Raw genomic sequence first — 27,677 nt, forward strand, 5'->3', positions numbered from 1 at the left:
CACTAAATGATATGTTCGTCTCTCCGTATTCACTTATATTGCTACTACAATACAATACACTGATACTGCAGTAACTTAGAGACAGTAAAGGCGGTATTTACTCATCTTAACTTTTCCTCCTTATCAGTTATCAAAAGGATTCAAACAATAAATTGTAGACACATGTCATTTCTGGAGACATTTGGACTATCTTCGTAACGCAAGGTCGGTAAATACAAGTCAAGTAATAAATTGACAAAGTAATGATAAATATATAATAAGTTATTGACAATAATAAATAGTCGTACATATATACATTCATATTTATGTTCCTCTGGTACTGTGTGTTGTATCATGAGATTATTAATTTCGCTTAGCGAAAGTATTACGATAGCCTTTCTGCGGCGGCGGTGTCATCGGAAAAAAAATTAGAAAACGAAAGTGCTTGATACGGTGGACGAACTCACTAAATTTAATTTACAAATTACACGCTCGTATAACCACGGACGATTTTCGCGGGTTTTCTTTGGATTACATCATATATCTTTGTGTCTTTAGCTCCACAGTTTTGATTTTTTCTTTATTTTCTTATAAGCATATACTTTATAAGAATCAAATCAATAATTCTTGATAGAAGGTGATATACCTTTCGGTAATTAGTTCTTACAAAGTAAACAAGGGATGGCGCACAATATGAGCATATTTATTTTTCTTATAAGCATATACTTTATAAGAATCAAATCAATAACTCTCGATAGACGGTGATATACCTTTCAGTAATTAGTTCTTACAAGTAAACAAAGTATGGCGCACAATATGAGCATATTTATTTTTCTTATAAGCATATACTTTATAAGAATCAAATCAATAACTCTTGATAGACGGTGATATATCTTTCGGTAATTAGTTCTTACAAAGTAAACAAGGGATGGCGCACAATATGAGCATACTTATTTTTCTTATAAGCATACACTTTATAAGAATCATATCAATAACTCTTGATAGACGGTGATATACCTTTCGGTAATTAGTTCTTACAAAGTAAACAAAGTATGGCGCACAATATGAGCATATTTATTTTTTTATAAGCATATACTTTATAAGAATCAAATCAATAACTCTTGATAGACGGTGATATATCTTTCGGTAATTAGTTCTTACAAAGTAAACAAGGGATGGCGCACAATATGACCTTATTTATTTTTTCAAATCAATAACTTTTTATAGACGGTAATATACCTTTCGGTAATTAGTTCTTACAAAGTAAACAAGGGATGGCTCACAATATGAGCTTACTTATTTTCTTATAAGCATATACTTTATAAGAATCAAATCAATAACTCTTGATAGACGGTGATATACCTTTCGGTAATTAGTTCTTACAAAGTAAACAAGGGATGGCGCACAACATGAGCATATATTTATTTTTCTTATAAGCATTTACTTTATAAGAATCAAATCAATAACTCTTGATAGACGGTGATATAGCTTTCGGTAATTAGTTGTTCCAAAGTAAACAAGGAACGGCGCACAATATCAGCTCATTTATTTTTCTTATAAGCATTTACTTTATAAGAATCAAATCAATAACTCTTTATAGACGGTGATATACCTTTCGGTAATTAGTTTTTACAAAGTTATCAAGGGACGGCGCACAATATGAGCATATTCATTTTTCTTATATAAGCATATACTTTATAAGAATCAAATAAATAACTTTTGATAGACGGTGATATTACCTTTGTTTATTAGTTCTTAAAAATTAAACAACAGTTGTTCTTAAATTGGTCTCTTTTTTTAGCGATTTTAAGCCTCGTTGTTCTTGTAAAATTGTTTCATCAAGGCTCGATGTAAAGTAGATTTCAAATTGGCTTCAATCTCTACTTCTTGTTTTTCCTATGTAGTTTAAATTCTAGGCGAAATTTTCGACTTTAAGTCGTCTTGTTCGATTTTATTAACCCGTTCGCGAATCTCGTATCATCTCAGTATTCCAGTTCAGTTCTCTTAGTATAATTACGATATTCTCCAATGTATCTTTGACTTGATGAGTGACGGTTCTTTAATAACTTTATTGGTTTGTCGATCCGTTCTTTGATTCTTCTGAATAATTATAAATAACTTAGAGGACCCCTGAACTAATGAGCCTCTTCCCCTGGACTAAAAACCTACCTCCCTCGAGCTATAGGGGTCAGCCTTGTTCGCCAATCTGACTGATCTTTTGGTAGGACAAAAAACCATGGGATGTTAATAATAAGTAATAAATCTGCTCGTTCTTCATTTCAGCTGGTTGATGATTGTCATCGTCCGTCGTATTGGAAGTTTATCATGAATAAAAAACAAAGTAATCATTAGCATAAGTAGCTCAAGTTAGAGAACGCGACCTTACGTTTGATGCGAGATGACACGAGTGATAACTTCTCCCCTTTTATGCGCATGCTCAATAATTCGCATGCCGGAACATTCGTCCGGAACCGATAAGATACTAGATTTCTGACTATTTTTCAAAACATCAGAAATCCCGCCTTCAATAATTTATTTAGTAAAAGTAGGTAGTTCTAAAAACATCTTGTGCAGCATCGAACGATTAAAAAATAATTCACATCATGATGCACATGATGCGTTTTCAGGCAATCTAGGCATTCTAAATTTTATTTTTTTTCTAGGGCGAAACTCTTGGAACGCCGTACCGGGTACGGCAGGTACGTCGCTCGCCGTACCATATTTTTCTTTTTGCCAACAAATGGTCAGTGTTAAATAAAATCAAAAATTGTGTGACCAAACAAGGCATACTTGGCTAACAATAGCGTATTATAGCCGTTTTTCAATAACAAAGGAGAGCGAAAATTGTCGAAAAATTTTCGCGCTCGCTTCGCTCGCGTTCTTATTTTCCATTTATTTTTATTTCCTCCGATAGAGGGGGTTAAACTTTAGAAATTCGCGCATTCTAGTTGTACCACAGCACCACCTCTATGAAGCCTGTGTTGAAGTCTACGGATTCTCAGACCATGATTGGTCCAAACCTCGATTTTAAATTAATTCTCAATATAAAAGACATCTTACGGGTCTGCAGGGAAGAAATTATTGGGGGAAAGGCTTAATTTTGCATTTGCCTCCCGTAACAAGCAAGTAACCTTGGCGCGGCAGACCTAAAATATTGCTTTATGAAAGCTCAAATAGCTGTAAAAGAGGCCTTAAAAAGTCGACGATGTCGAGAATAAGGTCACAAACCTAGCAAAAAATTTTATATATTGGCGATAATTTTTTGGTATAAGAATAGGTCAATCTGTTTAAAAGAGACCATAAAAAGGTTAAATTTAGCCCAATAAGGTCACAATCGTTTAACCAAAGATGTAAAAGCAAAATTGGTGCGTGAACGTGAAAATAGTTTTTTGTGTGCGTGAATACGTGAATTGGCAAAAATTTGTGCGTGAATACCTGAATTAAGGGTTGACTGGGGGGCCTCATAAAGTACAAGACTTGTTTGTACAGTTTCTAATTTGTTACTAACAATAGATTTGATAACTAAATATTCATTATTTTCGAGAAAAAAAACATAAATATAATATCGGTATCGGTATTAGGCTTCCTTCACCGACGGTATTACGGTATTTGACCCAAAATTTTGTCGATATGACGGTATTTAAGACCCCTGAAACCCCCCCCCCCCAGGGTAGGCATGTAGGTGGTTTGTAAAGTAGATATATGAACATGCTTGAGAGCTTCAAAAAGTTACAAGATGATAACAAGCGAAGAGGAAATAAACAAAATCACCGGTCTCTTTCACTCTGTGTAATTTATTGAAACAAGATTTTATATCAAACATATGCAGGCTTTAAAGTGATTAGTAACGACAAATTCTTTTACATGTTCAATTCCACAATCGCATGTGAATTAAGCGAATTATATACAAAGTGTAGGAAGAAAGAAAGAAAAAGATCTTGCCGCGTTTTTGATAAAAAAAACGTTTTGTAATGAAGGCACAAGTGAAGTTTAATTTCCCGTCATTTAAAGACGGATAAACAGTAGCCGCCTCTTACATTTTTTGATCGAAAACACTTTTATGAAAAAGTTAAACTTTCAGAAGAGGTTTTCATTGCATGAATGAAAAAGCAACGGAACGAAAATCTATGCGTAGCTTTATATATATATTCTTCCATTTTCCAATTAATCAGCCAATCAAATCCCTCTTCCCTTCTTCATTTGAAAGAAAGAAATCTAAATTTAGTTATGAAAGTCGCTATTTTTACTCATTTCTTTATTATGCTTCCCTCCGGTTCCTGCAAAAGCTTTTGTAAGTTGAATCTGCGAAAGCAAAAATGTCCGTCCACCTACACAGCACCCAGCTGTGCACCCAATTAAATCAAATATCCAATCTCCACCTCCCCTCTATAAAACGGTACCATGTCACCTAGAAACATCAAACAACAGGGTGGGGTCCAGCTACTTGCAAGAATAAATCGAAAATATTGACGATAGACATAGTAAAAAACATTATTCGAAATCTTTGTTGGGTTTGTTGAAAGGCATCCATTTAGCGGATGACCTAAATGAAACAAATTCGTTTGGTGGAAAGACTAAGGTAAGAGTTCATCATTTTACATTTAGATTTTTACTTTTTTGGTATTTTTGTCAATGTCAAGTTTGAAGGTCCATATTTATTCGATTATTGTCCATCTCTAGGCAAAACGCACTGTCGAATATTTTTAGATATCCGATAGCAAAATATCTCTTCTTTAGCAGCGAGCATAAAGAAAATAGTCTATTGATCAAATAATTTTTTAAATGTCACATATATAAAAACATAAACAGAAAGGTCTTTTCAACAAAAGAGAAAGGAAATTCGAACGTTTTGTAATTAAAGAGTTAAAGAGAAAAAAAACAATGGTCGTGTTCAGACCAAGGTTTAAAGCAATTAGGTCTACATGTTTCTTTTATATTCCTTTTGTATTTAACGGCACGCTTCTCATTAGTTAAACCAAAGTTTAAAAAGGAATCACCCTCTGGTTTAAAAAAAAAGTTTTTACGATTTCGTTACAGTTTTCTGAATAGACGAAATCAGAATTCGCAAGTGAAAAGCATGCTCCTTTTGTAAATGAAGAAAAAAGAACGTGAAATTTATGACTTAGAGACGCTCGGAGCATCTCTAGCAGTAATGGCTTCAACGAACACGAATTAGCGTTTTGCAGAGAGATTCCCTGAAATCTTTTTTGTTTCAAAGTATCTCAAGAGAGAAGATGACATGATTTCAAGTTAGGAAAGGAGATTCCTCGATATCGCCAATCGATGATGACAAAAGAAAAATGATTATAATTGAATTCCCATATCAACAAAGTACTTTTTAAACCTTAAACTTAAACTTTCAGGTCTGAACACGACCTATGAAATTGACAGGGAATTGACATCCTTATAAGATAGTAAAACGTTCGAAAATGTCATAAAAAGAGAGAAAGACCGAATGAAATAGAACATTTAAGGTGGTAGTCTACCGCCAGATTTCAAAAGTCAAAAAATCACATTTTCTGCAATAACTCAAGAACTTCTTTACATTTCGTAATGAAATTTTCAGGAAATGTATATCAACTATTAACATTTCTAAAAATAAAAAAAAATTCTAAAAATAACCAAAGACGGGGGTAAAATCAGCCAGGGGGTAAAATACTTTATTTTGCTTGTGTCAGGTTTTCTGAATAGTCGGCTTGACCTATGAAGTTAGTTTTTTTTTTAAATGACTAATATTTAGAAAAGGTCTGGAATGAGTGAAAAAAAAAATTGAAATTTTTTCCAGGGGGGTAAGAAACACTGAAAAAAAAACGCTTTTTTTTGAGATTAAAAAATCAGGAAACCAATTTTAAAACTTTTTAATCCATTCATTCAATACACAATCATGTAAGGAAACTTCCCTGAAAATTTCAAGTCTGTAGCTACTCTCAATCCTAAGATATTTCTGACAAGGTGAATGCAAACCCCCGGAAACGCGTTTTGAGAAAATCAACGAAAAAGGACAAAAGTCTGCAAAAATGGGTATTATTTTAAGTTGGAAAGCTCTTTTCAAAAAAATTTCTTCACTGAATACTCATCCAACCAGTCAGGTTTCAAAAGTTAAAGTAAAACATTTCACAAAAAATTGATAAAATATCCAAAAATCAACAAAAACATGTTGCGCTAAAGTCATGTATACATAGCAAAGTTTGCGGTAATCTTGCGATAACATCAAATTTGGGTGAAAACAGCCACATAAGTGTGTCAAAATGTTCATTGAAAGTCCAGCATAACTCTCTGTAGGCATGAAAACTTTTTGTGTGCATATTTTTATTCACATAGACTAGATGACAATGAGCAATGAGCTGGCTTCTTGACCAAAGGAAGGCTGTTATGAGTGGCGGGTGTCAGATGAGAATGTGCGTCTCCAGAAGTTAGGTCCAGTTCATTATAATGCACATTTCCATCTCTGTTACATCATGTTGTGCTTGGAAATATCTCAGTTGCATTTAAATCCACTACAAAACATTATGTGAGCCACCAAAAAGCACACACCGCCTCTCACCGCCTTATATGCTCCTCAAAACAAAATGGCGGCAACTTAAATGTTTTTCGTAGAAATCCAGCAACATAACCAATGTACAGCAACTTTATGGCTTCTGTAGAGTCTATTCTTCATTTAAACAAATCATTTCCATCAAAGAAATTAAGTTTTGATCTAAAACCTGCCAAGAAATCTGCAGAATCATGCTAACAGCTTGCTTTTCAGCTTGTTTTGATGTGTTACACTACTGAAGCTACCATCTTTAATTTTAAGGATGACGTAATGCCACGGAAAATAATATTTTGACGCTCGAAAAGGGCGTAAAAAGAGCTTTCTTTTGGCGTATCACATTGCTATGTTTCGGCCGAGATTGAAAAAATAAGTCCTTAGCAACGGGATTTTTTCCGTTGCTAGGGCGATTTTTCAAGCACCCAGCAGGACAAAAATGCTCACTGCGACCTGAAAAATAAAGATATCTCTCTGAAATTTCCAGGAGATGTTCAGAAAGACCTAAGGATCTCAAAACACCCAAAAACCAAAATTCGACAATTTTTTCGATGATTTTCCATTTCTCGGTAGACTACCACCTTAAATGCTTTTCTTCTAATTTGTGAACGATAAACCATATTTTCAACGTGAAAAATTTTCGATATCCGATTTTTCTTGTCGAATTTCTGCTTATTATATCAGACCTATGTTCCAGTGGCCCGGTGAGAACTTTTTGGTCACCGAAAATGAAATAAGACAGGCAAAGCCACTGACGAAAATAAATATTTGGTTAGGAATTTTAATTCTAATGTTTGCAGTCAAAAATATTAAGTTGGGATTCTCAAATTTTCAGTGTCTTGTCCAATCGTAGTCAAAATTGAATGCAGATTCTAATGTGATATGTTCTCAAGGATTTTCTAAAATGTTTCAAATGAATCGAGGATCCAATGGATCTGTGATACAGGGGAATTAAGTCATCTTCGACAGCAAAAATTGCTGAAAATATATTAGTCTGAAACTTTGAGACAAGTCTGACTACTTTTTATCGAAAAGTAAAAATTGTTATTAGGAGTGAGCAAGTTGAATTGGACCTGATGAGCTGAAGGGTTTGCAAAGCTTTGGGTAATGGTGAATGTCATTCTGATGATTGGCGAATCGTAAGGCATATAGAGAGACCACACCAATTGTTTCTAATTAAAACCCATCGAAGGTAATCTGAACCCACATCACAAGAGGTGTTCACCCGGTCACAAACAAAAGGTTAATAGGATGTTTAAAAGTAATTAACTAAATCGAAAATAATTAGAAAACCCAAAAGTAGATTGCCATGATAATTAGCCTGTGAGCATTAGGACGACATTCTCCATCCGATATCGATTCATCTTTTCTTTATTTTGCTCTTTTCACCAGACAGACAAAACTCTGCCCACGACAAGAAGAATGTACACTATCTGCTTTTTTTTTTTCAGCTCGTAATTGATTTATTTGATACTCTAGTAGAAAAAAAGACTAAGTGAAACACATTTTAAAATGCCGCTCCAGAAATATGTGGATATAACAATGTTTGGTCTATTTCTGAATGATCTCGGCTCTCTTTTTGTGGAAGCAGACTTTAAATAACATTTTACCAATATTAAAAAAAGCACCAAAAACTTTTGGGTGGGCTCAACAAAACTTTGAGCTTTAAAGTTTACAATAAATGTTTACATGTTTACATTAGAAGGTATTAGACAAGGCAGGGAAATGAATTAAACATTAATCCGAGGGAGATTACAAGTTGGTGCCAACACCAATAATCAAGTAATCACACCAAAGAAGCAGCGTTCAACACCACAGGCATACCCGACTCAATAATATAACGTCTTTAATTCCATTTTGAAAAACTGCTTAAAATCCAAATCTAAATTTAGCACTAAGCAGCAGACTGTGTATTAATTGATCTTATTTGAGAGAGTCTCCTCTGGCAGATGACTTCGTGGTTGCATTTCTAATTAGCTGTGATAGAGACCCGGCACCTTTTATAATTCCTCTTGACGTTCAGGATCATCATCATTATCATCATTGTCTTCACTTTCTGACTTTGTTGAATTCGCTTTCACCTAAGTCTTTTGTTGCAAACGCATGCGTGTTTATTGATGAAATTTTTGAAAATATTCGTCAAAATTAGATCAAAATCTATAAAGAAAATTGAAGAAAAATTTTCTGGTTATTCTTATCTCTTTTGACGTCTTCGTGGTTAAAATTGATCGGCACCTAAAGATAGATTTAACGAATAATTTGATTCACAGAGACAAATCAAACGTAGCAAGATTCAGGTCTTATATAATTATTTCTATTCATTCCGGCTACAGAATTAGAAAATGGAGCCTAATTTTATGAGAAAATTTTGAGATATTTATATTTTTTTAATGATTTGCAGACGAAATGCAAAATTGATATCATTAGTTGATATAAAGAGCTAAAGGAAAATTTAAAAAGGAAAAAGCAAAATTCTCATTGGAAGGAAATTTATATTCCAATTAATTGCCATTTAAATAATTCTAAATCACTCTTAATGATCTAGTTTCAGTCATAAATAAAGGGAAATGACCTTTAAGTACTTTGTTGTTTATATTAAAATCTCTCAATTACTAAGCAAATTCAAATATTCTTCAAAAAATAAAATTTTCAGCATAATGAAGAAATGAAGCATGTAGACTTGTAAATCTATCAATTACTACCGTTTCTATAGACACACAGTTATCTAACCTTTTTTGGCACCACAGCCAAAGCTTAATCATCGATTAGCCAATCATAGATTCTGCATACTTCCCCTTTTGACAGTTTGATATTGCTAATTGCAAGGAACCTTCTTTGGTCTTACTTCTATTATCTTACAGCAATAGGATATTTTGTTTTAAACGACCTGTTTGAATCAGATCTTTGGATTTCGTTTCCCTGGTAAAAAATATGTTTAAGCATGTCAAGCACTTTCAAGAGATTAAGATTCAAAACTCTTTTCAAATGTAAGAAAGAAATCAAGTTGCAATGCAGTCCAAAATATTGTTAAGAATTTCCATTAAAATGAAATGAATTTCTTCCTGAACGTTCACTGGAAAGGTTTTTCGCAATCATATGTGACGCCAATGTTGTAATAAAGTCGAAAGATTTCCGATTTGTAGTTTAAAAATAACAAAACCTGATATTGTATGCTAAAACCTTCAAATCTTCAATTTTCATTTTTTAACCGCAACGGAAGAGTGCTCTGGAGGATGTTTTCGTGCTGAATATAGTTTGACCTCACTTCAACGCAGTGCTTCACAATGAAAGGGGAATAGAGCTATGGTTGGATGTAATAAACTCTTAATTGTCGGTTGTTTCAAACGTATATTCGTCTTTTCGCAACGACTTGGAAGCTTGGAGTCGCCCTCTTTCATGGAATTACTTGAGGTTGGGTTCAGCTCACCCTGTATAAGCTCTTGTTTCTATTTAGAGCACAAATTTACTCCATGAAAGACAATATCTTCAATCTATGGTCATTTTTGAATTTCCTTTTTCAATATCTCTAAATCCATAAAGGTTGAAGATAGACTTGTTTACTATATAACTATGAAAAAGATATAGCTTTCATAATCAACACCAACTTCCTAGTAAATGTAAAATCAAACCAAGGTTTCCAATAAAAAAATGTCCAATGCAGCTCAAGAGATTTCACCTAAAAAGAATCCCTATGTCATGTTTATTTCAAAAGTCCCATGGTACCAATTGCTGAGGTTAAAAAGGCAAGTTCCTTGGTGTTTTGCATTGCTTTACCACTAATTCCTAGTTATGTGTTCTATTTCAAGAATGTTTAATGATTTCTATTTCTGAAACACGCTATAAATAAAAGTGGAGCCAAGTCGTTGTTGACGACACGTCGATATAGACAGGTTCCCGTGCGCTTTTTCAGAACTCGTCTCTTCGCACTCATTTGTCATAAACATAGCGTATTGCCTGGCCACTATTAAAAGAAACAGCATCGATATAAATAGATCGTACACTTGACCACAAATTCTGTCAACCGCGGGATGGATAAAAAGGAAGAAATAGACAAGTCTAACACGCTAAAAATAATCAATGTTTTCTTTGTTTTTCTCTTTCTTTTCTTTTTTATTGTAAAATGACGACAACCTGTGCCGGACGTCAAATTGAAAAATGTGACGAAATAAACCACGTCATCGTCTTTTTCATTTTCACCGGTTTTTCCAGGATTTTTACAGGAGAGAATCCTTAAGTTGAAGAGCCAAAGAATCATCTGCCAAGTAGAAAATTATATGATGCAATGTTGACGGCCTTAAGATTTTCAAAGCATATCACAGATCATTTACCCACTTAAACTTAAATGGGAACACGATAAATTAATGTTAATGTGCATAAAATGAAATTCGAAGATTTCTACTGAAACATCAATGATGAATTTGCGTTCTTTCGCTCTGTTTCGCTTCTAATAGTTTCCTGTTAATAGCATTTAAAAAGAATAGCTAGCTCATTAGCCAGTGGGTAGATATTGAATTGATGCAGTCATTTTCTCACATAGCATTGTATCTGCAAACCTTCTCCTCCCATTTCTATTTCAACTTTATGATGGTCATGTTCAAAAGAAGATTGTATCGTGTTACTCTGAGTGCTTGCGTTTAACCAAATCTCGCCACTTTTATTTACACATCTTTATAATGTCAAGAGAACGTCACTTACTTGAGAGATTGACTTGAGCGTCATGCTAACGTGTGCTTGAACGTAATGCGGTGAGGCGTTTCGTAATTTGGTTTTCGAGTTCCTTCATTGAATAGCATTCTGATAATGGTATTTAAATGAAGATGACTTTTACCTCATAAGTTCGTTGTCCTCTTCGCTACTTGATCAATTACTTGCTAGACACTGAACAAGACGGACATGAATGAGCTATATTCATAAGTAGTGTGCAACTTGTCTTATATATTGATTGGATTTTTGAAGTATGTAGCTGGTCATACCGATCAATAGTGGGAATGTATGTTCGATAGGAAGCACAGGGATTATGGAACTGCAAATTTCAAATAATACATTTTATAAGAGGAATCAATAAACAACATCTCAACTGGATGGAGGTGACGTCATTCTCAGCTACTGCACAAGTCATCAATTACGTGATTTGATTAATGTGTACCTTATTTCTATAAAGGACTATTACACCGCATTATTGCTCAAAAAAAGATCACATTGAGGCGGAGCGGTTGCATTAAAAAGCCACTTCTGTTGACTCGTTATCAATGTATAGTATTGTTGATGACACAATAAGTTGTTGTTTAAAACAATGAGATGAATAAATGATCCCCTTTTCAATCTTCTGCCGGATACTTTAAATGGAGCAATAGCTACATCCGCCATCTTTGATGCGATGCTTGTGGTTATAAATGAGTTGACATCATTGATTACACTTTATTCTAATCGAATATACTATTGTTAGAGGATCACCAGCTAGATATGTTTGTCTTTTAGTCGAGTGAAAGCATGTTATAATGCAAATCAAACACCGCATCCAGCCGTAATTAGTACATTATCGCTTTGATATTATCGTTTGTCTTTATATTGTTTTAATTTTCAGAAAAGTTTCGGTGAAGTTTTGTAGCGTTTAACACGGAACAGAAGAAACAGCAACGACTACTTGACCTGGACGAACTTTACGAAGAGCAAAAATACCGAAAATGTTTTGTTAATTAAAACGAGCGCAACGAACGATACATGTGATGAAGAGAGGGTGACAGTGGTGGACGGGAAGGATGTAGGCAGAGCGACCAAGTGATATAAATAGCATGCTTGTTTGAGAATGAAACAGAAGTTGAAGAACCGCAACAGCCCACTGGTTGGGTTTCCTCCTCTTCATTGTTCACCACCCTGCCACCTGCTTCCCCTTCTTTTTCTTTTGTCTTATCGCCTTGGTAACAGACACCCTGTTGGTTTGATATCAAAGTTGACGTTATGGTATAAATGGACGGCTAGATGGTTTTCATACCGTATTCAATGTGAACAGCCTAACAGAGCAAGAACTATTGTTATTACAACGCTTTACCGCATGTATTTAGTTATGAAACTAAAATGAAGTACCTCTTATTGAGATGCTTGTAATGATCTGTCGCTTTTGATTTCTAGTACATATTCTCTATTTTTTTTTCTTATCTTTTAGCGAAAATAAATAACAAAGAATAAATAAATAAAGAGATAATTGAACAACATATCAAGGAAGATGAGAGTTTTGAACATCATTTGTTTACTTTGCTTGGTCACATTGATCAAAGTTACCGAAGGAAGACCAAAAATGAGCAAATGCGTCGTTACGAAGATCAGGTGGAGTGGAATCGAATGTCAAGAGATCGATAAAAGCATTGATGAAAAAAGTAAGTGTTTCATCCAAACTTTTAAGATGGAGATAATGTCAAAAATAAGTTTCCGATATTGAGCATCAGTTATATTTAGTTGTCAGCACTTAATTTGTGGTAACTAAAAATATCGTCAACATGTTTTTCATTATGTAAGGCATGCATAGCTTCAAAGGACCACAATTGCTGCTTGAGGTTAATCAACAGTAATTATACTAAATATCCAAAGCTCATTATCGAAACCTAATCAAAAACATGCTTATAATTAAATGAAATTATTAGCCATAACTTAATTTCTCTTTTTTATATATTGATTATTAATACAAATTTAAGAGCTTAAGTTCTTTATAGTTATAGTAACTAAACAACAAAATCAATCAATGATGATCAATTTAAAAATTTAATTGTGCATTACTTTATTCGAAAATAAATAAAAACAACACTAAGAGGTTACTCATCTGGACGATCTTAGCATAAAAACATTCTATTATCTTTCGCGAATGTCAATTAGTATAAATGATGATTATATTAGTTGTTTTTTGTTTTCACGAACAAAATGATCTGATTGAGCTCTAAATGCTGGCAACATAGGAAATGAACCGCCTCATTATAATGACATGAAGCTAAAAATAGTCAAAAAACTTAATTGGTAAAACAAAGCTAATCATTCTTGTTTGTCGCAAATAAATGCAATGAACGTGTTTCGAATAACTTGAAACAATATTAAAGTACAAAAATAAATATCTTACATATAATTTCTCTTTCCTTTCAGAACTTATGGCAATTTTGGCACGAAACTACAAGAGCAAATTTACATCTCTGCTGAAAGGCTATAACGGTAAAGGTCCCATGCGAGCTGATGTAAAAAAGAGATTACTAAAAGAATTGGCGAAAGCGAGAAATCTTTTATGGGCAGTCTGATCTTTGGAACAACAGAACTTGTAGTGAAATAACATTATTGATAAATCAAAGACAGGAAAGATGTTTTAAGTTTCAGCATTCAAGTGCCAACGGACAAAGTTGGTGATAATAAGCGTTCACAAATGCAAGAAGTCTATTATATTGTGAAGAAAATTATATTTAAAAGTTTTATTGCTGCAAATATGTATGTCACTTACCATTGATAAAAATGCTCTTACTTCGTGAATTCGTGTTATTTTCCCCAATCTCCAAGTCGTTGGAATATAATGTTTGACCTTTATTTTTAAACAAATGCTGTCATTGAGATATGCACAGATTTTAACTTATATATTTTTGTTGTTGTTATTGTTTATTATGCTAATATTTACAAAGGGAATTATTTTAAAATATTTTGTACAATTTTGTAAATAAAAAAGGAATGCAAGAGAGGTATATATTATTTTATTCAGAGAATTTTATTCTATCAAAGAAATATTATAGAATTATACACGATTTTAAAGAATATGAAAACACTGGCTTGTGGTACATTTCTTTTCTTCAATATCAATTATGTAAATATGCCTCTCCCATCCGTCAAATGAGTGCAAAATAATAAATGATTCCCCTCAAAACAGAACTTAATATTCAAAACCTCTTAAAACCAAAAGTAGAAACAAAATACTATTACGTAATAGACAAGAGACCCATCCTGTATTTTTATAAACTGATGTGTACAGAACGAGCTCGGGCTTTGAGGCCCGATTTACAGTACCATCGTTAAGATTCTTGTCACTTTTCCGGAATCTTTCCGCTATTTCTCCCGGGATAACCGGTATGAGATTGGAAAGGTTTCTTAAGGTACGTAAAATGCCTAATTTTCCTTATTTTTCAACTACCCGAAGTCTTGGTCTTTTTCCGCTAGAAAAGTGGCAAAGTAATCTTAGTGCGGAAATGGAGATCTTATACAAAACGACGGTAAGAAATTAGAAGTTAGCGCTGTCCTCACTTACTAAAATTAAAATAACTTTAAAAAGTTAAATTTTTTCTAAGTTAGTATCACCATAACAACAGAATTTTATCGGCTGTGTTTTCAGCCGTCGTTTGAACCCACAGCCCAAACTTTTCATTTAGCCATCAGTATATAAAAGAAGAAATCATAGGATCTCCAGGCTAATTACGTACAAGCAAAAATGCGACATTCTTTAAAGCATCGGGAATTTGCATATTTCATGTATCTGTTACATGTTAATTGGTCAGCCCTGGTGACCCTTCAAATCCCTTCCACAATTTTTTTTCCGATGGTCGTCGTCCTCAAGACTTCAAAGTTTAAATCCAATTCTTCTATGTTTTCAGGATCGTTCCCGAACGGGTTTCTAGAACCGAACAACGCTAATGGTTAGGCCTAATCATTATTAACTATTATTCCGATCGGAATACGCGTGTAATCTCTTATTCCGCTTTTATTGTAGAAAGACCACAGATTTGTAAGGCCCGAAGGGCTAGATATCGTGCTTTTGCTGACAAGTGTGGCGTGGTTAGATAGGAAATCATACTTGGTCACTTGACATTAAAATATAATTTCAGCACTTGACCAATCAAAAGCTTCGCGGATTTTCGAAAACGATAGAAACTATATTTTTTGCAATGTTCACTTTTTTTTCTGCGATGGCTTAAAGTACGACATCTAGCCATTACAGAAACCTCTATAAGACAGCAAAAATATATTCAGTTAGAAAAAAAATAAGTACCCACAATGCCTCGTTTTTTAAAACACTTCGTGAATGAGGCGGAAAAACGAAAGTAGAATATTTTGAAGCTCCCAGCGTCCAAATTTCTGCTACGTGATCTTTTTCTGTTTAACTTTCTCCAAACTGTCATATCTAATACCCTTTTAAACTTTAAAAATTTCGTTATGGCACTCTGAGCTGAAAAAAACTGTTTTTGCCACCGCAGGAAGCCTAAAGCTTCTGAGGACCGAAGATGGCATGCATAGCTTCACGCATAAGGAAGTTGGGCAAACATCTCATAATTTTGCGCGCGTTTTTCAGTATTTTAGTTCCAGTTAAATGGTGTACCGGTAACATTCTTAGCTTGACTGTATTTCTTTTGTTTTATCATCATTAAAAACACTTTTTCGGATTTGTTTTGATCTGATTACCCCTTTTCAAAGCTCTATATGTCTTTTTTTATTACCTCAGGGAGTCGAATTAAGGGGAATTCCTTTTTTGCTGGGAAATTCCCTATTTAAACCACAAGTAGTTATTAACCGCTCTGATACAAATCTCCATTCTTTGAATAACTTGTCGTTTGTCTATCACAGTAAAATGGCAGTTTAGTACAGTAGCGTTTAGTATGATGTAAATAAACCATTATATGCTATTATTTTGGTAATAAAAGAGATGACAAAAAAAACAGATAAATAACTTTATCTTATCTCTATAAGAAGACATCTATGGGATGGATCCAAATTGCTAATATTTGTAGACTAAATTTTGCTTCAGATGAGATGCCATTCTAACAGAAGTAACGGCTATCAGTGACATTTCTTTCCAAATTCAACAACTTATTTAATCGTTCTTCTGCGGTGGCACTTTAATGAAAATTATGGCTAGTATAGATTAGATATCCAATATTTGATCGCCAAATATCTTTGTAGGGCATAGAAAATCATTTGAGAGCTAAAAACATGTCAAAATCAATCATATTACTTCTGTTGCAAAGTTTCATATTGCTCTACAATATAGTCGATTTGATTTGTTTTTATTCCACCACAAGCAATTAAACAACCTACTACCATTGTTGCTCTTTTGCAGACTATTTCTCCAGTAAGTAGAAGAATCATTCAGTAAGTGTTACATCCCTGTATCACAGACGCGCTGGGACCCCGGTTTCAAATTTCGTCCCCGATAGGGAAATACCCTGGAATTTCAGCCCCAATGGGAAATTGACTTAGATTTTGTTCCCACTCAAAATTAAATGTTTAAAAATTGCACTCCAAAACCTTCCAATTAGATTTTTTAACTTTAGAAGTTCTATCCCCATTGGGATTTCAATAGGATTTCAATTTTTATCCCCGTTGAGGAAAAAAGTTTCATCGGGGCTGTGAGACAGGGGTGTTCTATTTATTCGATGAATGAATGCTCCAGTTAAGGTACGAATGATCTAGTTAGTGGACGAATGCTTCAGTTAGTGGAATTTAATAAATCTTTCAATTCGATTTGTGGACAAATTTCCAGTTAGTGGACAAATCATCAAGTTACCTTATCGGCCCTTTTTACGCCGGCCCTTATTACGCCAAAGCCTAATTTTGGGCTTACACCAATTAGGGCCGTAAATAACGCCAAAATGGCTACTTATGACTCAAATTAGTAAATAATGACTAAAATTTACATTAAAATGTCATTTCTCAGTAGTAAACTGGTGAAAATTCCATCGAAAATCAATGGTTTTAAAATAGATTAAATATTTCAATGAAGTTTTAGAAATGGAGTGAAGCAATTGATAATTTTCGTCTTCGAATCATACCTGAAATCCTATAAATTGAGAAATAATGATAAAAAATCAACGCCGTTTTCAGGTTAAAATTGCAACATCTTGGCCCTTTTTACGCCGATCCTTATTACGCCACGAGCCCAAAAAAACGCCAATAAGGGCCGGTTGACAGACGCACGATCCATTTAGTGAACGCATGATCTACCTTATCGGGGAAAAATGTCAGAGTTTTATTTAGTCGGGGAAATATTTCGTCACCTAGAGGCATTTTCGTCACTTTCCCCCGACCAAAATTTCAAAGTCGTCACTTTTCCCCGACGAAATTTAACATTTAGTCACTTTCGCCCAACTAAATTGTCCAAATGAAATGGTTTCCTTCACTAGCTCGATAAAAGATCTTGCAATTCTAGGACGTCCAAAGGTCCTAAAGCCGTCCATTGAATGTCCATAAGACGTAGCGTGCCCATAGGGATAAAGGTGCAATTTTGGTTGGGGTTCAAAAAATTGGGTAAAAGTTTTGGTCGGGGTTAAAAAGTTTTGGACGGGTAATAACATATCGGGGAAAAAATTCGTCGGGGAAAAATTTCGTCACCCCCTCAATATTTTCGTCACTTTCCCCCGACATTTTTCCCCCGATAATCATTAAGTTAGTGGACGAATGATCTAGTTGGTGGATGATACCCTGAGTATCAGAGGTTAAGTTTTCAAAGAATGTATTTTAACCTCTGAAGACCAATAATAGAAATTTTGTCAGAGGATCGAAGACGATCAGATACCGTCCTAGTTCTAACCATAAACGATGTCGACTAGGGATCGGCGGGCGTTAATCGCATGTGTCAATCTAATCACTGTAGTAAGAATCCAAGATGAAGAGCAAATATACCTTATTAATGTCTATCAGTATGTAGTTTACTATTTACGAATCCCCCAGAAACCTCTAAGTTTAATTGAAGTGAGTTTCTTTGGAAAGAATAGAATCTGGATTGGTCGGCACAGCGTCGATATATCATTTCGACCTGTGCTATTCACGGTAGGTGGATGAATCTTTAATTTAGAAAACAATTCTTCCGGGTAGTAGACGAATTTAGTGGACGAATGATCTAGTTAACGGACTAATGCTTTGGTTAATGGACGAATGTTGTAGCTAGTGGAAAAATATTCTTGGACTGATTGTTTAGCTGGATGGGCTTCCTCCTTCCCAGCGAACCAAAATTCACGCCATCGCGCCATTTATTCAGATTACACGCCATCCCGCTTGTAAGCTCTGAATACTTCAGATTATTTGAAAACTTTGAAAACTAACCAAAATAAAGTGATTAAGTCTAAAGAGGTGCAACTATAGTTTGCGTAAATTGGCAAATATTACAACTTCTACACTGTATCCTAATTTGCTTGAAAATGCTAATATTAGCTAAAAATGAGGCGAATATCTAAAACATCAAGAACGAAAGCTATATCCTTGGGCCCCTGTTTTTCGCGTAGGCCCTACGGATTTAAAATTTACCACATCGATTGAGTAAGTGCAACCATGGTATGCCAATCCCTTAATCCAGAGCTACTTGCATCACTTTTAGCTTTTAACTGATGAAACACCTGAATTCCACTCAACATTTTTTGGTTCAGGTTTAGGAATTATGTTACACAGTTTGTTCCTTGAAACAATTGTCATTTTTCAGACTTTTTTGGAAGTTTTCTGATGAAAATATATTTTGTATTTAATTTGAACGCTCTGTTACAAACGCTCCGACTCATGTCCTTAATCCTGCTGTCACAACACAGCGGCCGTATACTAAATGCAGTAAATGAGCGAAAGACCGCCAAAGAGAGCCGGCAAACAGATCGACTACTGTCTTACACAAAGATGGTTGACGCTGACGGCAAAGCTGACACCAAGCTTGCTCGGGTAACTTAATGCATGTCCCAAATTATTAAAAATCAACTTTTCGTTTTCGCCCCCAACTCCAGCCCTTAAACCATAACTAATTATACATTTTTGGAAGCGTATTTGGATATAGAATGTTGGATTTGGTGTTACCTAATTTTTTTCTCAGCATAATTAGAGTTTTTTAAGAAAACCTAACAATGACGTCATAATTGATGACGTCATAAATACAAAAAGGTTGCCACCTGAGTGGCAAATCTTCTGAGGTTACCAAGGAGAAGAATATTCAAGATCAACAGGAAAAGGCGATGCTTTTTAAGTACAAACAGCTACTAACATAGCAAAGGAGCTGAGATCTGAATGGTGTGGCGACAAGCTATTCCCGAGCTTATCGTCATCCAGCATTGACATCTTAACCCTTTATAGGCCGAAATAGGATAGTATTGAGCAAAAAAATTTGAAATTTTGACCATAAGCTACTTTCACCCCATTAACTCCTTTCTTGGCAAAAAATTGGTGTTGACACCCTCTGTCATCATTTGACAATAGGTATCCATATGGATTCTTTGACCGAAATGGGTATACGAATTTGGTATCCATATGGATCTTATGGCCTAAAGTGTTTTACAAAATTTTAAAATTCATTGAAATTAATAAAGCTTTAAAATGCAAAACAACACGTTCGTCTTGCTCCTTTATGTGATACAGAGGCTACTCCTGACACACTATAGGCTTATCTAATTTGAAATTGTAATTTTCAATCTTGCTGACTTAAAAATTGTGATTAACCTTGTAGTATGCTACAACAACATCAGCCACTTTGATGTATTGTCTTTATTGTAAAAATTATATTATTATATTCAGCATGTTGAAGACATGTACTAGATCAATCTTGAACAAGCGCATATGAATGAAATCTCTTTATTTTTGAGTATGATGTTGAAGACACGATTAAAAATTTTCAACCCATTTAGGCCACAATATCCATATGGATACCATTTTTCCGATACCATTTGGGCCACAAGATCCATACGGATACCCCAATTTTCAAAAATTAATTATGCAATAACTAAGAAGAATATGTTATTGGAATAAATTTGCGCCAATAGCCTGTTTTATAGGCTTTCGAATACAAAAAACCGCATGTCAATAGTATAATTATTCGTCGAGATATTCTATTTCAAAGTCAGTACATTTTCACGTGTACAAAATAAGGTTAAATGAATGAGCTGTAGCTAAAGTTATTGAAAAGTTATTTAAAAACTTTTGTATTGGCATAGTTAAAGACAAATTTGCCTTGAGAGTAAAGAAAAAAAGTAGATGAAAAGGAGAAACGTACGTAATTCTATGATGTTTCAAAGTTTAGGTATCCATATGGATACCTTGGCCTATAAAGGGTTAAGACTTACCTAGCCAACAACTTATCAAGCTTAAAGACAAACAGAATGTGTCAGCAAAGAAGTTCGAAATATTAACCAAAAGCTACCAAGAGATTTTGGTAACTGAAATTACTGAGCTTGGTAAGTCTTACTTACTTCTAAGGAGAAAGTCTTTTTAAAAGATCTGGAATCTGAAGTCGACCAGAGGGAGCTCAGGAAAAGGGACCTTATCAAGAAAGTTGAACATTGACCTGGACAGGTTTTCTAGATATGACTCAGTCTTGGATATATACACATTCCAGTCTGAATTTGAGAAGTTTTACCTTCGAACGACCACTAAGAAAGTACTTCGCGAAAATCAATAACCACTTGTTAGAGCAAGCCTTGTCTCTTGTAAAGCACGTAGACCTACGTAGACGACAAAGATAAAAATTTTGGACAGATTGAAGGTCACATATGGGGATACGAAGGTGCTCTTGTCAAGGAAGGTTGCCACCCAAAATAATGTGAGGTTGATGATGATGAATAGTAAACGATAATGAATAATGCAAAGGAGGTTGGGACTGAGCCAACACGATGTTAATGAACTGAAAAATGAATAGACATCAATAGAGTGGGGCTCAGGCCCTCGAGCTCAGACCTCTGAATAGGGCGAGAGATTATGAGTGAGAAAAGGAAAGAAATCAGGGACTTGAAAAGGAGAACTTGAAGGAGAAGGACTTGAAAGAGAACTATCGTTAATTACATGCCAGAGTTACTAAGTTATTTGATGTTATTTATGTTACGCTTATTTGATATTTATTGCTTAATTGGAGAAACAGAATTGATGTTGATTGAAATCTATTAGCGTACCTTTACTACGTGTCCATAGACTTATCCCCAATAAGGGATACCCTGATCGAAGGAACAGATAAGTGATCTGAGAGGTCCCCTCAATAACTAAAGGGTGACCCCAATCGCCTAACTTCCCTTCGTCACACTGAAGGTGAACCAGAAGAACTCGCTTCGCAAGAATCAAAGGTCCAAAAGGAGAGAGCTACATTACACCAAGAAACGAGAACAGTAAGAGATTGTAGTAGAGTACTACTTAATTACACCACAGAAACTGAACTATTGTTGATTGGTAGTTTGGTTGATTTCACGTTTAATAAGGACACGTTATTTTGAAAAGGACGAAAGTGATTTTACATCGAAAGTATAAAAAAAAACTATCAAAACGAGAATTTTACACAAAATCAAATATTTAGAATTGATCGAGGAGAGAAATATAAACATTAAATCCTCGCTTGGCATCAATTATTCAAGGGCCTGAAGGAAAGTTGGAAAGAACTGTTAATCAAGCATCTTTGATTACATTTGATTCAAGTCAAACAAGATACGAACACTTGCATAATTAAAAGATTTACGGCGGTTGAAGAAGAAACAAACTTTTCATTGAAGTGCCATCAAACAGAAGTTGAATGCATAAATAGAAATCAGGAAAGTACAACAACTGCAGGTAATACTTTTATTACTTATAAATTATTCAACCGATAAATCTGAAGAACGAGAAGAGGAGCTGTGAAAGAAAAACAAGATGGCGAACGTGAGGAGAAGACTCAATAACACGCCGGTGCCAATCGACAGAACAACGCCAAGACTGCCAGCTCCGCTGCGTCGAGCACATCGAGACATCCTCGACACCTCTTCTTCGAGTGACGAACACATTTACGAAGAGCCATACGCAACCAGCTCGAACGACAGCGTTGCCCCAAGTGGAAATGGAAGAGCAGTAACCCACGTTTTCAAGATGAATGGCCTCCATGTGACCTTGGACAAAATACCTCAATTCAACGGGACGAGCAACGAGAACATCAAGACGTACCTACAAAAGTTCGAGAACATTGCGACCCTTGGCAAATGGAACTACCAAGAACGCCTGGATGCACTAACGGGTTACGGTTTGCAAGGTCACGCCAAGCACTTTTACAGTGCACTGTCAGACGACGTGAAAACGTCGTACCAACGGATAAAGGATGCGATGCTGGACTATTTCTCGTCGCCTGACACGAGAATGTCAAAGAAAGCGGAATTGGCCAACTTGAAGCAAGAAGGATGCTCGACTCTAGACGCATATATAGACCGTGTTGAAGATCTAACGTATCAACTGGATTACAACGGAGAGCAGAAGCTGGATGCCCTCATCGCCGGACTGAAGGACGACTTGCGAACGTCAGTAACACTACAAAGATTTAAGACCTTCAGCGATGCAGTGGCCTACGTTAGACTGGAAAACGCAATCAAACCAAAGGATAAAGGCGATTCTGCCAAGCTAATCAAAGAATTGACTGAGAAAATCGACAAATTAACAGCAGGCGCAGCTGACAAAGTATGTACCGTCCAATCTGCCAATGCACCACGAAAACGAGTATCGTTTGATGACTACCCCGATGACGGAAGAGACTTGGACGATAAAATCTCCGAACTGCTCGAACAGAAGCTACAAATTGTGGTACCTCAGCCAATCAACACATTTGGCCATCCAAACTTTGCGTCAACAACAGACGCAATGAGGGAGATCGAACGAATGAAGAACGAAATCAAGGACCTCAAGCGACGACGAAACAGACCCCCTCAAGATAGGAGAATTGGCTTCAAAACCAAATATGAGAGAACGGTGGATGGGCAGCCAATTTGCAACCAGTGTAGGAGAGTTGGTCACATAAGCAAATATTGCCAAGAAATTCAAGGAGGAGGACCAAGACAGTATGATCGGAGGTACGATTATCAACAGTATACCGACTTTCGAGGCGGACGATATGGCAACCATAATTATACCGGGAACAACAACAACAACAACAACAACAATAATAACAACAACAACAGCAACGCCCTTATGTACAGACAGGATAGTGGAGGTCGAGACCCAAGGATCCCGATCACTGACGGGCGCCGTTACATGGCAACCCGAACGCCAGCAATAACAGGTCCAACACCTCAGCAACAGCACCATCAGCAGCGCCAACAAGTCCAATACCTGAGAAATGAGGCAAATGGTAAGAGTATCACATACCCTAGGAAGAGAGATTCATTCAACTTGATGGGGCAGCTGCAAGCAGCCGATCGAGATCACCAGATGGATGCGCCGCCACCAATGAATTTCAACCAAGCAGCCATTCCCGATCTAAATGCACCTATCTCTCCTGAGGACGCAATTAACTATGGTAGTGAGGAAATCCCTATGTTTAGTGACGAGGAGCCCAGCGTAGACATGCTGAAAGAATTCCAAACTCTTCGGGAAGTCGACGTATTACCAAACCTCGACGTTAATGAAATTGCTGTCTGCATAGAGGAAACCCATATGACCCCAGGAAATAATAATGATTCCCTTCCCGGTCTAACTTCTGATAGCGATGACTCCCTTCCTGAACCTTAGTGGTCCCCACATTACATCCCAACTCGTTGAGTACCTACCCCCTGAAACAGCTCTAATGGACATTGGTACACCTCCAAACCTTAGTGGTCCCCACGAACCTTCCAGAAGTTATGAAAGAGACACAATCCCTGGGCTCTGCTCCAACTCCTGTTCCACTGAGGGATCCCTGCATAACTCATTTGCGGAGATATTAATAAACGACGACAATGGAATGAAACGAATCATGGCTCCATGGAAAGAGGTACCGTTAGACGAACCTTTCATCCCAAAAGACATGTCGGAGAGGAGGAACGAAGAAGATATTAGTACACCACAGTCGGTCCTCAACGTAGTTCGCGGAACAGAAAGGACAAATTCATTCCAGACAGGAGGTCCTGCTCAACCAGAAGAGAAGAATTCAGACAAAAAGAAAGACGGTTGTCGAGAAGAGCCACCATGCGGTGAAAAGACATCAAAGTCACAGGTGACAGTTACGTTTGCAAGTGGCACAGCGACGTCAGTCCGCATTTGGGGAAAGCTCTTGGGACGATCATGCCAATTCTTAATTGACAGTGGCGCAGCGATCAGCGCTATGAGCAACGACCTATGGAAAGATATCAAACAGTATGTACCGATGGAAACTTTCATCGCAGGATCTTCCGAATCTGGTCACAGCCAACCAAGGAACACTAGAAATACTCGGAAGCATCTCTTTACCCTTGGAAATTGAAAAGGAACTTTACCTAACAAAGATGTATGTCATTAATGGTTTAAGCTATAATGTGGTGTTAGGACACGACTTCCTTGATGAAAACAACGGCACAATCAACTACAAAGACCGGAACCTGACATTGGAGATCAATGGGCCCGAAAAGGCGGGAGGTAACAACAAATACGAGCCCCTGCCAATACGAATGTTAACCAGCAAACCTCAAGAAATTGAAGTATTTTCGAGAAAGAAGAAGACTATACCGGCTTGGTCAGAAACAATTTGGCAATTCAGACACCACTTCCCGACGGGCGATGATTACATTTTTGAGCAATCAGAAGAGCTGAAAGTAAAGACGTCGATTTCGATCCAGCCAGCCATTCTCAGAGGAGAAAGCGGGATCATCACATTGAGAGTGATAAGTACCAACCGAGATCCAGTGGTCATACCAGAAGGATCGTTGCTGGGTACGATGTCAAAAATCAAGACAATTGCGCCGATGATTCAGATGGATGGTGATGAAGAGGAGGAAGACACATTGGACGAGGACGCAACACAGAGAGGAATGGGCAATAAAGAACAAGAAATGGGAGATCGAGGACAAGGAGATGACAACACGTCCAGAGCTTCCAAAGTGAAGATAAATCCCGAACTCAACCCGGAGCAAAAGCAAAGACTTCAGAAATTGATGAACCGATACGAAGACACGTTCGCTTCTACTATCCAGGAAATAGGGATCACGCCGATGGTTAAGCATATTATTCACACAGGTGATGCGGCTGCTGTTAGACAAAGACCGTATCGAGTGACGCCGAAGCAGCGAGAAGTGATTGATAAAGAGCTGGATCAAATGCTGGAACGAGGATTGATCCGCAAGAGTGTCAGTCCCTGGGCGTCAGGATTAATTGTTGTGCCAAAACCTTCAGGAGGAGTAAGAGTATGCTTCGATTATCGAGCAGTAAATAAAGTTACGACGCCAGACAGTCACCCCCTACCCCGAGTGGATGACTTATTGGATCACCTCCAAGGTGCAAAATACTTCACGAAGATCGACTTGAAAGCAGGATACTGGCAAGTCCCAATGGAAGAATCCTCCATCCCGAAGACCGCTTTTTGTTGTCATCGTGGTCTTTTTGAGTGTTTGGTGATGCCTATGGGAGTTAGAAACGGAAGTGCGACTTTTCAAAGACTCGTAGAGGCAGTGAATGGCAGACGAATTATGGCACTTTGTATTGGCTTACCTGGATGACATCATCATTTTTAGTGCAACCTTCGAGGAGCACGTCGAACATCTACAACGTGCATTTGATAAACTCGCCAACGCAAACCTCAAAGCTAACCCTGGAAAATGCGACCTAGCAGAGACGGAGATTGCGTTCCTTGGCCATATCGTAACTCATGATGGGGTGAGACCAAATGAAGAAAATACCAAGAAGGTGAAAGAATTCCCTCGACCGAAGAATGCGAAGCAGATGAAAAGCTTTTTAGGCCTATGTAGTTACTATCGCCGCTTTGTGCCGAAATTCGCAGACTTATCGGCACCACTGTTTCATCTCACCAAACTCACCACACACGAGAGGAGTCAAGAATAATGAATGAATGGAACACGAGAAAGACGAATGGAAGATCAAGAACGAATTTCGCCTTAAAACGACACTCAAAAGTCAAGTCGATTTGTCCTAACGTCTGATCCGGTTGTCGCTATGCCAGATTTTACAAAAAGGTTTTATCTTCAAACAGATGCATCCAACACTGGAATCGGATGGACTCTTAGTCAGAAGCATGATGGAATGGATAGAGCTGTGCACTACGGAGGAAGAGCGTTAAAGCCAGCGGAAAAGAATTATCCAGTGATCGAGAAAGAAGGTCTAGCCATAGTAGCAGCGGTGAAAAACTTGCATAATTACCTGGCAAACGATCAATTTACTATCCTGACCGATCACAAGCCCTTAGAATACATGCTGAAGACACGGGACCGATTCAATAAGATGATTCGATGGGTTCTTTACCTACAAGCCTATGATTTCGTTATTGAATACCGCCCCGGAAAGGCAAACGGAAATGCAGACGCTCTATCAAGAATCCCATGGGAACAACTTCAAGCTGAAGCAGCAAAAGATCCTATTCAAGAAAAGAAGTCTACCAAAAATAGAAAAAAAACGGAACAACCAGAATCAAAAATAGAAAAGGAAGAGGTATTTTTCACCCCAAATACAACGGTGGAAGGAGAAGATGAATCAAACGTCATGAAATATGAATCAGAAGCATTCAAGGAGAGAAGCAAACTCGAGCTCGACGAGAGAAATTTGAATAATTCATCTCCATGCATTATAGATGAACAGAAAGGAGAGAAACAGAAGTTCTCGGCAATCACAGAGAGCCCCTTTGATAAGGAATCGATAATCAGGCATCAAAAGGCCGACCCACAGCTACTAGGAAAAATGGAATACCTCGCAGACAAAGTTCTACCCGAGGACTCAAAAGAAAAGAAGGAAATTCTTCGCGATATCGATAACTACCTCATTGATGATGGCGTGTTATATCACGTATTTAGTCCAAGAATTGCAACAACAGAAGGGACATGGAAACAACTGGTTATCCCAAAGAAGTATCGTGCACAAATTCTGCAACTCAACCATGATGAACCGGCCTCTGCCCATTTTGGATTTGCAAAGACAGCAGATAAAATCCGCAGACGATATTACTGGCCCAATATGCTGACAGATATCCAGACTTGGGTGAACACATGTATTATTTGCCAACAAGACAAAGGAACAACCAAAAAGAATGCACCTTTGTATCCAATCGCGACAGGAGAAGTTTTTGAAGCCCTTCATTGCGACGTTGTCGGACCATTTCCAAGAACGGATGCCGGTAACAGGTACGTAGTCGTATTTATCGAGCGCTTGACAGCCTGGCCCGAAGCGTTTGCAGTGGCATCAACCGAGGCAAACGTAATAGCAGAGCTGCTGCTTCACCACATCATATTTAGATTCGGAGTACCGAGGCATTTCGTGACAGATCAAGGAAAGAATTTTCTTTCGAACCTGATGGCAG

General features: G+C 36.7%; 1 long non-coding RNA gene across 1 annotated transcript; it reads left to right on the plus strand.

Annotated features, from left to right (window-relative positions):
- Positions 1-12,675: 12,675 nt before the first annotated feature.
- LOC136798259 (uncharacterized) lies at positions 12,676-13,994 on the plus strand. Its single transcript, XR_010845372.1, has 2 exons — positions 12,676-12,882; positions 13,637-13,994. It is a non-coding gene; the product is annotated as an uncharacterized lncRNA (long non-coding RNA).
- The last annotated feature ends 13,683 nt before the right edge of the window (positions 13,995-27,677 follow it).

The sequence above is a fragment of the Clytia hemisphaerica genome, unplaced genomic scaffold, assembly GCF_902728285.1.
Source record: "Clytia hemisphaerica strain Z4C2 unplaced genomic scaffold, Clytia hemisphaerica genome assembly, whole genome shotgun sequence".
Lineage (NCBI taxonomy): Eukaryota > Metazoa > Cnidaria > Hydrozoa > Leptothecata > Clytiidae > Clytia > Clytia hemisphaerica.